We start from the raw sequence: 16,354 nt of genomic DNA, 5'->3' as shown, positions 1-16,354 counted from the left end.
ACACACATATGCTCGCACACCCATTCACACACTATGGACAATTTAGAGATGCCAGTCAGCCTACAATGCATGTCTTTGAACTGGAGGAGGAAACCAGTGTACCCCAAAGCACATGGAGAACATGCAAACTCTGCACACACAGGGCAGAGGTGAGAATCAAACCAGAGGTGCAAGGCAAACGTGCTAACCACTAAGGCACCATGACCCCCGTTAGTATTATTATTATTATTATTATTATTATATTTTAAAAAAATATATACAGGACTGCCTGATATGTGAAAAATAGGGTTCAGGCAGGTTATTGTGCTATTTCAGAAATGGCAATTGCATGTGTAGATGGGGATGGTACATAAATTTGTATTAAAAGATGAGATTGGGTAAATAAATTGTCTTTCTACATATGACTCTTTCTTATTGTTGTAATGTCCATCTTGAAGCTGAAATTGCTTTCTTCCTCAGGACACAGTTTGGCATCACACTGCACAAGCGTCAGGAAGCGTCAGGAGGTGTGGCCCAAAGTTTGAAGTTGGAATTGTTCATTAGGACTGACTCACATGATATGTATGTGAATTTCATTTGTATGCTTAATTTTATTGTGTACTTTTATGAAACTGTATGAACAACTGGTTGTAATCACCTATCAGTTCAACAATATCTTGGTTCCCTTCTTTTCCTTTTTTCTTTTGGCATGTAATGTTGAAATATGGACAATAGGTGGCAGCATATTCACACCAATATTTTATCATGGCTTTTTTTTTTTTTTTTTTTTTTTTTTTTTTTTTTTTTTCCTCCTGAGTAGACAAGGTGTCTCCCACATCTGAAACAACAGTGGAGATAAAACAACAATCTGATTAAAGTAATTTTATAAAGGAAGACTGTTCCATTACTGAGGCTCAATTACTGCCAATTCAGGTGTGTAATTGTTGGCTATAGATCGTATTTCAGATAGAAATTGTACCTCTGAAGTATACGGTTATGATGACTTCATCACGCACGCTACACTATATATATTAAAGAGAAACACTCTACTTTTTAAGGGACTAAAAGTAATTGGACGGTTGGCTGCTCAGCTGTTCCAGGGTTAGGTCCAGGTGTGTTATTCCCTCATTATTTCACTTTACAAGTAAGCAGATAAAAGGTCTAGAGATGATTTAAAGTGTGGCATTTGCATTTGGAATCTGTTAACTCTGTAATCTAATAATAATCTATCTAATCCATCTAATAATCTGTTCCTGTTACCTCTCAATATGACGTCCACAGAGCTGTCACGCCCACTGATGCAAGTTAGGCTGAAAAATAAAAAAACATTAGATGTGGTCAAATAGACTATTTGGTACATTCTTAAGAAGAAAGAATGCACTGGTGAGCTCATGAACCACAGAAGTGTCAAGAAGTGTATCTGTGTCAAGGTCAACAATCAATAGAAGACGTTGCTAAAAAAAAAAAAAAGGGAAAAGAAAAGAAAAGAAAAAAAAAAACTGTACAGTTCAAAGTCCTATTGTTATATGTGACAAAGATCAGCTTTTGCCAGAATGATGGAAAGAGAAGAGTGTGGAAAAGGGAAGGAACTGCTCGTGATCAGAAGCATACCACTTCATCTTATGCCTTGGGCTTCCTTTTATTTATTGATGATGTGACTGCTGTGAAAAGCAGCAGGATAAATTGACGAAGTGTATAGGGATATATTATCTGCTCAGATTCAGCCGAATGCTTCAAAACTACCTAAACATACTGCAACCCGAATGCAACCGAGCATGTGCATTTCACTTGCAGAAGGCAAAAGCACATATAAAAAGTGTTGTGATTCCTACACCATTCTCCTGATATGGAAGAAAATACCCTCAAATTATAAATGATAGTCTGCACAGCAGAAAGTCCGGACAGCAGTTATTTTGTCTCTATATCAATATCTCTCTCTCTGTCTCTCTATACACACACACACACACACACACACACACATATATATGATTAATACAATTATGAATCTAATAATTCTTAGACTTCTTTATGTGTACTATGTATACTATCAACCAAGCAAGCAATCATTCAATCTGATGGGAAGGTCAGTTCAATTAGGTCTTAGACTCTTTAAATTTATTATTAATTTGGATTATTATGCAGTTTTATACATAAAATTTTGCAAAACTGGGAGATAATAAGAACTTTCTTTTTCTGTTCATATTAATATTCATTTAATTGACATATATGCTAATTTATTTACACTAATTTATTTATTTAATTCATAGCCTGTCTCCCTGTCAGCTGATGAGCTCCCAGTTGAACAGAGAGCTCTGAAAACCATAAACATCAGTCACCTGACATTACTTAGAGCCTATTCAAGACTAGTAAGATTTGAATTTAAGATATTATTTCATGATCAATTGTTTATACCACATTTTACTAAAGTGTTTATTGTACTTTGTCGCAACTAATGATGCAATATTCATTTTCACATAAATCAAAACATTTATGTAGTTACAAATGCTGTTATGAATAAAGAGTAATGCATGGTAAATTAGTACAGTCTAATTTGTCTAATTTGAGCTTTATTAAACAAACAACAAGACCTTAATTAATCCATAATGTGGGTTTCTTCAAAAGTGTTATAACTGATTATTACCTCATCAGCTCAATAATATCCTGATTTCCTTCAGTTCCAGTTTCCTGGTGCCAGATTTATTGGCACTTCATGCAGCTAACACTACTACTACTACTACTACTACTAATAATAATAATTAATAGAAAAATAGAAAATGGATAGGCAAAGTGAACAAGGATGATTTAAAAGGAACACTTAAAAGCAGAGCAAAGGTGAAAATGTCTAGGAGGCTCTGCATGCACGCGCGCGCGCACTTCCGGCGGCGCGCACTTGAGCGGAGCGGTGGATGGAAAGCACGCGCAGCGCGTCCCCGCTCCTCCTCCTCCTCCTCCTCCTCCTCTGAGCTGCTGCTGGTGCTGATGCTGTTTGGTCACATTTGCGCGGCGGCGAATGCACGAGCTGCTTTGCGGTTTGTCTTCACCGGAGCATCATCAGATACACGCGCTACCGGTGAGTAAGATTCGGTAATAATGCGCCTTTCAGTGCGGTTTTTCTGGCAGGGAATATGTGCTGGGTGATCTCCAGTCTCGAGCTCATAACGGCCTGTCGGTACCGGGATGGTGAAATAGCGCGCGCGGTGCGTTATTCACGTTAAACAGGATGTTTACAGAGCGGCGTTTGGCTCTGATTGGAGAAATGCGTGGCTGTGATTCACTCCCATTTTACAGAGGAGAGCTTAGATTAAATCCTGCTCAGAGAACACAGTTGAATCATGCAGGCTTGAATTAAGACACGCCGAATTTAATTAGGATTTATTAGGAATATTTATTGTCTATAACAACACATAGAAACGTGCCTGTGCTATTGCTCAAAAACAAACTCATAGTGTTTCTGTGTGCACTTCCTGCTGGACCCCAGTGAGCACTCTGGCTATTAATTCAAGTGTTGGCTTTAAGTGGCAGCTAATTCAACACTAGAGGTTGTGCTGTGCATTGATTTTGCTCCACAGTGGCAGGAACTGACCAGATGGTTGCGTCATAGGCACTTGCTGATACATACTGTGCGTTTTTGCATTCTCATTATTGCAAGTTCTTGCATGGATACAGTAAGTAAAAATACCCAACACTGTTTACTGTCTGGTATCAGTGCTGCTTACATTTCATACACTGGCATTAGGACGGTTCTGGGGTTTTTACTGGTTAGATGGTGTTTTGATTCTGTTCAGAGTAAACTTCTCAGCTTCACTAGCTCCAGACAAACATTTACAATCTGCTGACTCCATGTTTTATGTTTTGTTGTAATTTCTGAGTCTGGAGCCCTTGATGACTCTGAAGTCCTTCGAGATCTTGAGCAGGTCTGTCTTTAAAAAGTGATGTATATCACAAAAATACTAAACGGTGGTAGATAGTTGAAGAGGGACTGAATTTTCAGAAGATTATAAGATGATTGGGAAAATTGAGAAATGGTTAGAGAAAGACTGGATCTGGTAAATGTTTAGGGAACTGATTAATTTGGTAGATGGTTAAAGATGGTTGAATTCTTTTTATATAGTGAAGATTTGATGTTGGTAGATGTTAGAAACACTGGATTTGGCAGATGTTTACAAATTTGTGAAATCTCCTAAATGGTTGTAGAATTACTGAATTTGGTAGATGTTTAGAGAGTTGGTGAAGTTGGTAGATGTATAGAGAATTGCTGAATTTGGTAGATGTGTAGAGAATTGCTGAATTTGGTAGATGTGTAGAGAATTACTGAATTTGGTAGATGTTTAGAGAGTTGGTGAATTTGGTAGATGTATAGAGAATTGCTGAATTTGGTAGATGTTTAGAGAGTTGGTGAAGTTGGTAGATGTATAGAGAATTGCTGAATTTGGTAGATGTTTAGAGAGTTGCTGAATTTGGTAGATGTGTAGAGAATTACTGAATTTGGTAGATGTTTAGAGAGTTGGTGAATTTGGTAGATGTATAGAGAATTACTGAATTTGGTAGATGTTTAGAGAGTTGGTGAAGTTGGTAGATGTGTAGAGAATTGCTGAATTTGGTAGATGTTTAGAGAGTTGGTGAAGGTGGTAGATGTGTAGAGAATTACTGAATTTGGTAGATGTTTAGAGAGTTGGTGAAGTTGGTAGATGTGTAGAGAATTGCTGAATTTGGTAGATGTTTAGAGAGTTGTTGAAGTTGGTAGATGTGTAGAGAATTACTGAATTTGGTAGATGTTTAGAGAGTTGGTGAAGTTGGTAGATGTATAGAGAATTGCTGAATTTGGTAGATGTGTAGAGAGTTGTTGAAGTTGGTAGATGTGTAGAGAATTACTGAATTTGGTAGATGTTTAGAGAGTTGGTGAAGTTGGTAGATGTGTAGAGAATTGCTGAATTTGGTAGATGTTTAGAGAGTTGGTGAAGTTGGTAGATGTGTAGAGAATTGCTGAATTTGGTAGATGTTTAGAGAGTTGTTGAAGTTGGTAGATGTGTAGAGAATTACTGAATTTGGTAGATGTTTAGAGAGTTGGTGAAGTTGGTAGATGTATAGAGAATTGCTGAATTTGGTAGATGTGTAGAGAATTGCTGAATTTGGTAGATGTGTAGAGAATTGCTGAATTTGGTAGATGTTTAGAGAATTGCTGAATTTGGTAGATGTTTAGAGATTTACTGAATTTGGTAGATGTTTAAAGAGTTGGTGAAGTTGGTAGATATGTAGCGAATTACTGAATTTGGTAGATGTTTAGAGAAAGGCTGAATTTGGTAGATGTGTAGAGAATTGCTGAATCTGGGAGATGTTCAAAAATTAGCTGAATCTGGTAGATGGTTAAAGGAGAGTTGAATTTGGTAGACAATTACAGAAAGATTGGTTTTGTTAAACGGTTAAAGAAGCTCTAACTCTGGGAGATACTGAAGGTCTGATTTGGTGGATGATTAGACAAAGACTGGATTTGTTAAATGGTTAGAGGGGGGATGAAATTGGTAGATGGTTACAGGATGGCTGGTTTTGATCAGTGGTTCAGAAGGTATAAATATGGTAGATCGTGAAGGTGTGAGTTTGGTAGACAGAGAAAGACCTGATTTGGAAGACAGTTAAAGGGTTTAGTAGATGGTTACAGGATGGCTGGGTTTGATAGATGCTTATAGAAGTGCTGAATTTGGTAGACATTTAAAGGAGGACTGAAGTGGATAGTTTGAGGAGGACTGAACTGAGAAGATTGTTAGAGGATAGGTAATTAAATAAAATAGTTAAGTAAATAAAGCGATGCTTTAAACACCATGAGTCAGTTAGGTGACCTTTAACATCCATGAATGGGATGATTCTTTTTTATGTGGTGGAAAATAATTTATTCTTTCCAAGGCTCAGTATGAGCAAATCAGTGGTGTTATTCACTTCTCTGACACATTTTTGCAGCATCTCAAATGTCTTTTTTAATGCCTTTGGCATTAAAAAAAACATTCCAAATGCTAGGAAGCATATAATTCATTATAACAAGGCTTTTATAATTGAATTTTATAATTTTGATAATTTATTTTGCATTTAGGACACAACCCAACTCCACTCATAGGCTAATCAAAACTTTGGTGAGAGGATTGTTAGAGCTGCTCTACCATAAAATCATTAAACATCATCAAAAATCACAGATTCAGCCATACACTATATGGCCAAAAGTATGTGGACACCTGACCAGCACACCCATATGTGCTTTTTGAATATCTGATTCCAGATTTAGTCCCCCGTTTCTGTTATAGTAATCTCCATTCTTCTGGGAAGGCTTTCCACTAGATTTTGGAACATAATTGTGGAGATTCAACAAACAAAAGAGCATTAGTGAGGTCAGGCACTGATGTTGGGAGAGTAGGCCTGGGGTGCAGTCAGTGTTCCAGTTCAACCCAAAGGTGTTCATTGGGGTTGAGGTCAGGGCTCTGTGCAGGCCACTGAAGTTCTTCCACTCCGACCTTGGCAAACGATGTTTTCATGGACCATGCGTTCTGTACAGGAGCATTGTCATGCTGGAACATGTTTAGGCCTCTTAGTTCCAGTGAAGGGAAATTATCATGCTACAACATACAAAGACATTCTATACTATTGTGTGCTTCCAACTTTGTGGCAACAGTTTGGGGAAAGTCCACATATGGGCATGATGGTCAGGTGTGTACAAACTTTTGGCCATATAGTGTAGATATGACAGTAGTAGTATCGGTGATATGATTCCAAAAAAGAATGGTGGAAGCATTATATGCAGTGCAGTACATATGTATATCAGAATAAGTCAACAATATAGAAGTGCTGGTGCAGTATATTAGAGGATTGTCCTTGTGCAAAAATACAAATAAATGACAGCAGCATGTAATATGTTGAAGGACACTAATGTCAGCAAGAGTACAAACAAAAGAGCTGGTGCAATGGCAATAGTGCAATAGACCAGGGACTGCACAGTGTACTATAACAGCCTCCCCAGTCACCAGATATAAATCCAAAAGATCACCTTTGGGATGTGGTACAGTCAGAGATTTGAAGCACGAATGTGCAGCTGTATCTGCAGAAATGTTGTGATGCAATCATATCAACATTGACCAGAACCTTGAAGGAATACCATGAAGAATTGAGGCTGTTCTTTGAGCAAGGGTGAGGGTCCTACCTAGTACTAGTATAGTGTTCCTAATAAAGTGTCTGGTGAGTGTCTGTCAACAATACAGCCATCGCAAACCCTCTTAGCAGAACTGCAGAGGCACCTGACATTGCATGTGTTAGATACTCTAAAACCTGATAAAGCTTAATATTGGGTGTAAAATACCAGTTAGATCGCATTGCATCTTACTGTATGTTCAGCTCTTTACTAAGGGAAGTCAAGCACTGTCACAAGATCATGAGATATTCTTTCTGGCAGTAATTGTTACCATTCATACTGCTCCCGTAAATATCAGGATCCATCCATCCATTTTCCATACTGCATATCCTACACAGGATCGCAGGGGAGCCTGGACCCTATCCCAGGGGACTCGGGGCACAAGGCAGGGGACTCGCTGGATGGGGTGCCAACTCAATGCAGGGCACAATCACACACATTCACACACTACGGACTGGGGAGGAAACCCCCGAAGCACAGGGAGAACATGCGGAGGCGAGATTCGAACCCCTGACCCACAAGGCAAACGTGCTAACCACTAAGCCACCGTGCCCCCAAAATCAGGATCTCTTTATCCAAATTGGCAAAATTTTTAGCACCAGAAAACTGTGACTGCTTTTTCCTTTCCAGTGCCAACTGCAATCATTCATCTTTATCATCTTTATTAATCTTTATACACAAACATTTGCCAAGTCATTTTGTTGCAGCTGGTATGAGCTGGTTAAATAAACATCTGATCAGTCAAAGGTACAATATCCATAATTAACCTACCAATGGTGTTGTAATGCACCATAATGAGGACACAGTCATTTTAACTGTATCTGGTTCCACTTCTCTCTCTCTCTCTCTCTCTCTCTCTCTCTCTCTCTCTTGACTATAACTAGAATCCCAAGTCTAAATCCCAAGAAAAACATGCGGGTAATTCTGGGAGAAGAGGAACTGGAGCTGATTGTAGTGTGTTGTGCTCCCCTGTATTGTTTCAGTTTACACTTTCTTCTTCTGTGACTTTCCTGTGCTTTTGTTTTGCTTTAAAGCTAACACATTGTAGGAGTGTGTATGACAGTTGCTAACACTGTCAAAATGTTGGCCGCCCACACTGCTAATGTCAGACTACAATTTGGTTTTCTTAAATTTAATGGCTTTGATAATATAAACCAGTGGCGCTGTTCCCGTTCATCATGTGGATTAATGTAGGTGGGTTTTTGAGGCACAACTGGCACAGTTATTATTTATCTTTGTCTCTGAGGATTTTCATTAAGAGCAGGGCTCAAAAATGCAAACCCAGGTTTAGATGTGCTCTTTTACTAATATTTTTCTTTCTGAGGTGATAGATGACCTCATATATTACTGTATCTATGCTATTATTGTACATTAAAAGGAAAAATCCACCCTGAAACACATTAAAGATGTTTATATTGAACTATTTCTGATATGTTTAGCAGTTCTGGTGGTAAATTGATGGTAGATGCTGTATTTCTTTGTTATTCCTGTGAGAAGTTAGTGCTATGCTGATGTCACAAGGGGGACAATATTAGTGGAGTTACAATGGCATGTAATAAAAGAAAGAAATTTCAGTGATCTCAATCATTAGGGATGTTTGTCAGATTTTGCTTTTAGTTCCTAAAAACAAAGGAGCAAGTATTTCTTTCCCCACACACCATTTAGCAATGTTCAATGTCATATTAATGAGAAATCCAGTAGAAGCAGAGTACATAACAAATGTTAGACTCAAAGTTCCAGAATGCAATGCAGCTATACGACGCCGTTGTGAAGAGTTACGCCAGTGGCTCGGTCTGGCTAATTAGCAATCTATGCAGATTATGAAGGTATTAAAAGCAATATTAGCGTGAAAGTTTAGGCTTTGCATCTGAGCTCTTTGAGCAGAGTGTACAGATGAGGAGGTAAGAGCTGGACAGACTAAACGACTAAAGTGCTGCTGCATCACTCACTTTAGGTAGAGATGAAACAAGGGCAAAATCTCACTGGAACCACTAACAGCAGGTAGTCGAAGGGATTTGTGGGTAATGTATGAAACCAAAGTCAAAATAGATTGTGCCGACGAAAGAAGTTTAAACTAAAAAAGTCAACTCAGAATTTAATTAAAAAGTAAATCTTGGATGGCATTGAAGATTACATGTTAATTTTAAATATTAATATGCAAAGTGAATTTTTCCTGTTGTTTTTATTGTGGATTAGTATTATTTCTGCAAATTATAGTTTATCATTGGTAGTCTGAATGGCAGTTTTGTGTGTAGTGTGTGTAACACTTATGAGTACTAGCAATGACAGCAACCTCCAGCAATCTCTCCCCATGTAGCTCTCTGGTAGCCCATGTCCACTGCTTAATCTGGAACCAATCCAAGCATTTATACCACAAAGGAGATGGTTCTTGGCTGGTAAAGCCAGTTTGGCTCCAGCACCAAAATTCTGCTGGGTTGAAACCATTAACTGACGATGTCAAGGTCTGGGGGGACGTCATTTTGTTACCATGACAAAAGCTTAAGTAATTTACAGAAAGTGCTGGAATTTAGATAGCAATGAATAGTGCAGGGTGGATGGAAGATATTGTTAAAAAAACATATAGACTAATGTTGCTGTGATAACCATTTTAGTGGTAATTTAAGTAAGGAATAAAACATGACAGGCAGGTAGTTACAGGAAAATGATCAATGATGAAGTGGTGTGATGTAAATCCTTCATTATTTTTAATAGCAATGTCCTGGGGTGTTTTATTTATCTTATACCACAGCAATTTGCCAATAATTGCATTTGTTCCTGTTATCACATACATTATAGTAGCTATATACAGTCCTTCCCCTCTCTCTCTCTCTCTCTCTCTCTCTCTCGAATTTAAAAGACAAAAAAATATAGCTTGTCATGTTAATGAGAAACTGCAAAACCCTCCATCCTGAAGACATCCTCAAGACTCCATCCTGAAACCCTCAAGTTTTGCTTCTGACTTTTACAAAGCGCTGACACTGGAGACTCCTTCCAGAAAAGCTAAATAAACGTCTCCTAAGAGAAAACTTCATAACAACAAATACACACATTGTGTGGCACAGTTCTCTGTGTTAGTTGTTACTATAGTAACAGTAACATATTAGAAGAAGCACATTTATTTAAACCTTGTAGCCGAACTATTGTCAGAGCTGCTATTATAGAAAATTAATCAACATCTTCTGACCAATCAGAGCTGATGATTCAGCAGCGCTGTGGTATAAATTAACTTTATGCTGCATGGCTCAGAATAAAATAGGAATAAATGGGTGGTAAAAGATGTTCCCAAAACCAGAAGTATGACCTGTAAAACCCTGCATAGTAGGTAATATTAGGAAACGTCCACATTTGTACTGGTTTGGCTCTTAAACTGGTAAAAAGGCAGGCTGCTTCTTACAAAGGTCTGCTGGTTCACTGAAACTGCATCAGCACTGTATTGGTGCTGTCAGATGGTGTAAATCTCACAGCACCTGTATCACTGTAGACTTCTTTAACCAAATGTATATAAAGGAAGGTGACAGTGTTACCGAAGATAAAATGCACGGTTTGGGTCACCTTTTGCAGTGAATGAGCTTGGAGTTGGAGATACAGTAAAGCGAGGCATGTTATCCACAGTAGGCTGGCTGCCTTGTGTTTGTTTGAGCTCTAAATCACTTCATGCTGATTGGCATAGCTTCGAGGCGGCCATTAGTGCTACTCAGGAAAAACATGCTCGGAAATTTTAGCCTTTATAGAGCATTTGCGTGTCAGAAAGAGTAGAAGCACTGCTGTCACACACACACACACACACACACACACATGCGCACACACACAGATATTCTTACTTGCTGATACATAATGATCATGTGGGTGTTTATATGCAAGCACAGGTATTTTGGGACTATGGATGTGTGTTTATGTGTGTGTGCAGGAAAGCGTGTGTGTGTGTGTGTGTGTGTGTGTGTGTGTGTGTGTGTGTGGGTGGTCAAACAAGATGTCTCAGAGATCACTACTGCCATTTGCTGGTTTTTGATGGCTCATGATTGTTCTTGCAACTCTCTAAGTGTGTGTGTGTGTGTGTGTGTGTGTGTGTACACGATGTAATTAAGCTAAGGTTCATCCAGCGTTAGAGGGTCATTCTAAGTAAATTTCATGAAGAGATTTATTTAGGAGCATATCTATATTTCCAGGCTCCTACAATCCCAGGATTTTATGTTCTCAATGTTCCCAGGGTTCTAGGTGAGCTGTGTTCACAGGATTCTAATGGAATTAAGTTCCCAGGGTTCAGAAGATAGCTCAGAGAACTATCTTCCCAGGGATTTGTGTTTTTGAGTCCCCCATGTTTCCAGAGTCTTGCGTTCTTAAGGTCCCAGTGTCATATGTCGTCAGAGCGATTTGTTTTCATGTTTCTAGTGCCTGATATTCTCAGGGCCATGTTATCTCAGGATCCTATATTCTCAGAGGTCCTTGTTTCCAGGGTTATCAGATAAAGCAATGATCAGACTGAACGCAAATATTATTCACCAGTTGAAGGGTAAATTATGTGAGAGAGGAAAAAACACGCATTTGCATCTAGTAGCTGTTACTTTGGCTTTGTACTGACTAAGTATATGATCTTTGAGCTGTGAATTTGTAAACCTCAGTCTTGTGAGCCAAAAAAAAAAAAAAAAAAAAAAAAAAAAAACAAAGGCAGCTTATGGTCCCCTTGGTTGGTAAGAAAAATGGAGACCCCATGGAGCAATCACATCAAACTGTTGCCTTGCTTTTTTTTTTTTTTTTTTTTTTTTTTTTTTTTTTTTTTTGCTGTTGCTTGAGGCACACCTGGAAAAAAAAAGACATTACTCCTAATTTCTCTCCCATCAGTACTAACATACTGTTCTTGCCTGTATCACACAATCAGTTAGTCTACATGCTATCAAAAAGTCTGGCTGAATCAGAGTGATGGGGAAAAAAAGAAAAACCAAAAAGATAATATTCTTTTGGAATATGCTTTATATATATATATTTTATATATATATATATATATATATATATATATATATATATATATATATATATAAGAGATTGGTTGCTTGACTTTAAAAGTGTGAGGATGTGCTATGCATTGCCATTTAATATTTTCTTTCAGTAAAGCAAACCTTGGCTTAGATTCATCAGGTTCTACAGCGAAACGTTTTACTGAAAGTTTAACTCAAGCATATGATTAACTGCTTTTCCTGTGTACTGACTCATTAAGCTTGTGACACTGAATTCGCTTCTTTGCGATTGCCACCACAAATGAACCTTTTAATTTTTATGTAGCCTAATTTTGAATGAGTACACTAAAACATTGGCATTCAAAGCAGATATTAAACACACAAAACACTCTAACATCATGAATTGAGGCTGTTCAATGGTACATACACATTATATGCCATGAGTGTCTCCCTCTGGTCCCTGTACATTAACTCGCTGCTTGAGATGCGCTATGTTTAGCTTCATAACAGTGCAGTTTGGGGTTATACAGTATGGAGCTATAACTATAACTGGTATAACTAACATTTTTGTGTATTTTTTGGAAACTAACTCTCCTCTCCAGTCCTGACTGGTCACAATAAAGCAGCTCTCACATGATTTTCAAACATAATATATGAAACCATGTTTGTCTAATTTAGTTACTGATATTTTTTTATTTAACATTCCCCAAGAAGGAAATGCTCGAACAATCTGAATTTTGAGGGTCCAATCACTTCAACCTATATATGTGTGTCATTATTTTTTGGCCAGTGTATCACCAGGGTATCGAGAATTGCATACTACCTCAAGTCAAAAACATCAAGGTCATCAGGATTAGTGATCTAATCACAACAGAATTATTATAGAATGAAATGCTCAAATACTGATGCATTATCAAAGCTGGTGACTTATTTACTGAAAATATGAAATAAAAAATAATGTATGTTCAATAAATGAGGGAAGATTGGATTGAAAATCAGCAGTATGTTAGCAGTAGGTTAGCAATTAGTGTAGCTGCAGAGTTAAATTGGTTGCTTTAATTTAGAGTTTAGCTGCTATACTATAAAGCCTTAGTCAAAAGGAACCACATAGTAGCAGTAGCAGAAAACCTTATAGCTATGGTCCTGTGAGACCTCCAGATCCAGACAGATAAACCAATAATACAGACAAAATAATAGATAAGCATCAGAAAACAGCATGTGCTGGGCTCATAGATGTGTGAATCCTGAGTGACGATAACAATCAAAGGAAGGAATACAAAAAGCTAGAAAAGCAACAAAAAAGGAGGGGCTACAAAGAGGAACTAGAGAGAATAAAGAAGTTTAAAGCTCAGGTTTGTTACTCCCAAGCTAAAAGAGGGGCTTCAATAGATTCCAGGAATGGAAACATCCCAGAAGACCTCTGGTAGGAGACATGATAGTAAGGGAAGATATAACCAACTGGGAGGGTGCGTGTATATATATATATATATATATATATATATATATATATATATATATATATATATATATATATATAGTGCACATCACTATGTAGACCACTTAAACACCATGACAAACATCACTGTCCCAGATTATGCTATGTAGGCCACATGCCATCAGACCACTGTTTCCCAAACTACAAAACCTATTCACAATGTAGGCCATATAAACACCACATATAGGCTATATGCCATTTACTATATAGTGTATACCGCCACAAATCAGTCTACTGTGGACGTGTGTAAAATGTCTCCATACATAGCGGAAATTAACACTTTGTCTTCCAAAATTTTTCATACTTAGTTTATATTTTATTTATATATATATTTTTTTTTTCAGATAGCCTTTAAGAATGCCTTTGAGTTCCCTGGTGGTCTAGTGACTAAGGATCCTATGATCTCACCACCGCAGCCTGGGTTCAGTTCCCGGGCAGGGAACCAACCCAGCTACTGGGAGTGTACTCTCAGTGCTGGTCCCAAGCCTAGATAAAATGGGAGGGCTGCATCAGGAAGGGCATCTGGTGTAAACCCTGTGCCAAATCAATCATGCGGACCAATGATCCGCTGTGGCAACGCCTAATGGGAGCAGCTGAAAGAGCAATAACCATTTCAAGAATGCCTTTGACAAAAGAAGAATGTATTGAAATCATTCTCATGGCTGGATCGGGAAGCTGTTGCAAGGTTGAGATGGACTTTAACAGGAAACATGGCAAGCACATCACACAAACTTGTTAACAAAAAGACGGGAAGTGTTGCGGACCAACCGAGAAGTGGATGTCCATGAACATCTACTGAGAAAGGCACAGTCGACCTGCTGCTGGCATACATAGTGCCGTATGTATGGAGACTTTTGGGACATGCTGTATATGCACTATAATGGCTACATTAACTTCATCATGAATCCATTCACTACTCTATTTATTAGGTAGGTCACACAGACATCACAAACATGCCATCATCATCATCATCATCATCAATTCACTTTTGAATAGGTCTGAAATTGTATTCATGTTAAACATATTCACTATATAGGACACGCAAACAGTCCGATTTAAATATGTCCTAAACCACACACAGTATAGACCACATGAACACCATCACAAATGTTACTTTTGTTCAATATATAATCTACATGATGATATTACCATTACCATTCTCATTGCAATGGCTACATAAACATTTTCACAAATGAGTCTTGTTCTGAACCACATCCTGTATTCATCAAATAGAAGACACTTTATGCATTATCACTTACTTATGTTATATTCTTTCAGTGTAACTATGAAAATGACAACATACAATTTTTTTCCACCTGCATTTTGTTCTTAGTTTACTAGTTTAATATTGGGTGATATTGTGTAAACTGAGAGCAAAAGCTCCCACAACCCTCATCTGCTCAGCTCTGTGCTTAGATTGGATTCTGTCTCACTTGTAAATCAGTTTCAATTAAAGCATATGCCAAGTGAAGTAATGTAAATGCAAATATTTGTCAGAAACAGCTTCAGATGTGATAATATACATCATAAAAACGCATAATCTTAGAGAATCATCTTCCAGTCACACCAATACGGAAGGATTTTGTTTTTTGAGTTCTATGTGCAGCAGTTTAAGCAACAAAAACCCTTCAGCACAGAACTGCACAATGTATTATCTTCACGGTGTAGTGAAAAAGGGAACATTTTATACGTAGATACCCTAAATATTCACAATTCCCTAAAAGAGCTTATGCTCAAGTCTCACGCTTGTTTCAGTGGATAATCTCACCTGGATGCTGTACCTAAGAACCGCTGCTGTAATCATAAAGAGTGCCCAGTGCTCCTCCCAGGACTCTTCTTCTCAATGTTCTCATTCTGAACATCTTTTTAAACAAAGTTACTCAGTAGGGATCCAAATCTACATCCGGATTTCAGTAAAGCTACATCCGGACAAATCTACACCCGGATTTCTGACAATGTCTATTGTTAAAAGATAAATAAAACTGAATTGAATATACTGTACATGCTAGAACATTTTGCTAGAACTTAAAAATCATATCAGTGCAATTTCTTATTAATGGTATGTATGTGATAATAATGGAGAATATTTTATCATTCAGATATAACTTCAAAAAAATACCTTCACTACTCCACTGCAGTATTTCCGGGCGGCATTCCTGGGCAGATTTTGTGAGGGGGGGAAAAAATCCAATTCATTAGGCTACATAGGGACAGATGTTTTCTGGAGTTGCTCATTTCAGACATCCAAGATATCCTTCTTGGATAGTCAATCCCATAATTCTGTTCACTGAACAAGAGATCCATGGAGAACAGACCTGATTGCTAACAGTATAGCATGGTAAATATTTTTAAATTGCAATATTGTGATCATATCTACAAGGCTAGTCAAATGGGCACACACCTAACTACCACACACACACACACACACACACACACGCACACACACACACACACACACACCAAAATGCCTTACAGCATTTTTAGCAATGCTTAAAATATCAGAGAGGAGCCAAAATCGAGTTGTGGCTTGGGGAAACCGGTTATGTCTGCAGCGTTTGATGTTTTATTTATAACAGAATGGAAGTAGCAGATTAGCATTGAAATGTCTTGGTAACTGCAGACTATAACGACAAACTCCAAAGATTAAAGGAAATCTGCACCCTGACACACATTGCAATTGTTGATAATGAAATATTTGTGATGTTGCTTAGCGATTTGTTGGTTGCACTGCAAAAAAACACATCTTAGCAAGTAAAAGTA

The 16,354-nt window shown here is 37.9% G+C and overlaps 1 protein-coding gene across 2 annotated transcripts in view; it reads left to right on the top strand.

The window, feature by feature from the left end:
- The first annotated feature begins 2,908 nt into the window (after window positions 1-2,908).
- fut8b (fucosyltransferase 8b (alpha (1,6) fucosyltransferase)) overlaps window positions 2,909-16,354 on the top strand; it is a 124,197-nt gene continuing 110,751 nt past the window's right edge. For both annotated transcript variants that reach the window (XM_026923695.3, XM_026923694.3), the window contains exon 1: window positions 2,909-3,049. The gene's annotated coding sequence lies outside the window, so the exon portion shown is untranslated. The remainder of the gene's footprint in view (window positions 3,050-16,354) is intronic.

This window comes from Pangasianodon hypophthalmus, chromosome 19, assembly GCF_027358585.1.
Source record: "Pangasianodon hypophthalmus isolate fPanHyp1 chromosome 19, fPanHyp1.pri, whole genome shotgun sequence".
Lineage (NCBI taxonomy): Eukaryota > Metazoa > Chordata > Actinopteri > Siluriformes > Pangasiidae > Pangasianodon > Pangasianodon hypophthalmus.
Note: the sequence above shows the minus strand (reverse complement) of the source record. Positions and strands in the feature narration are given on the sequence as shown.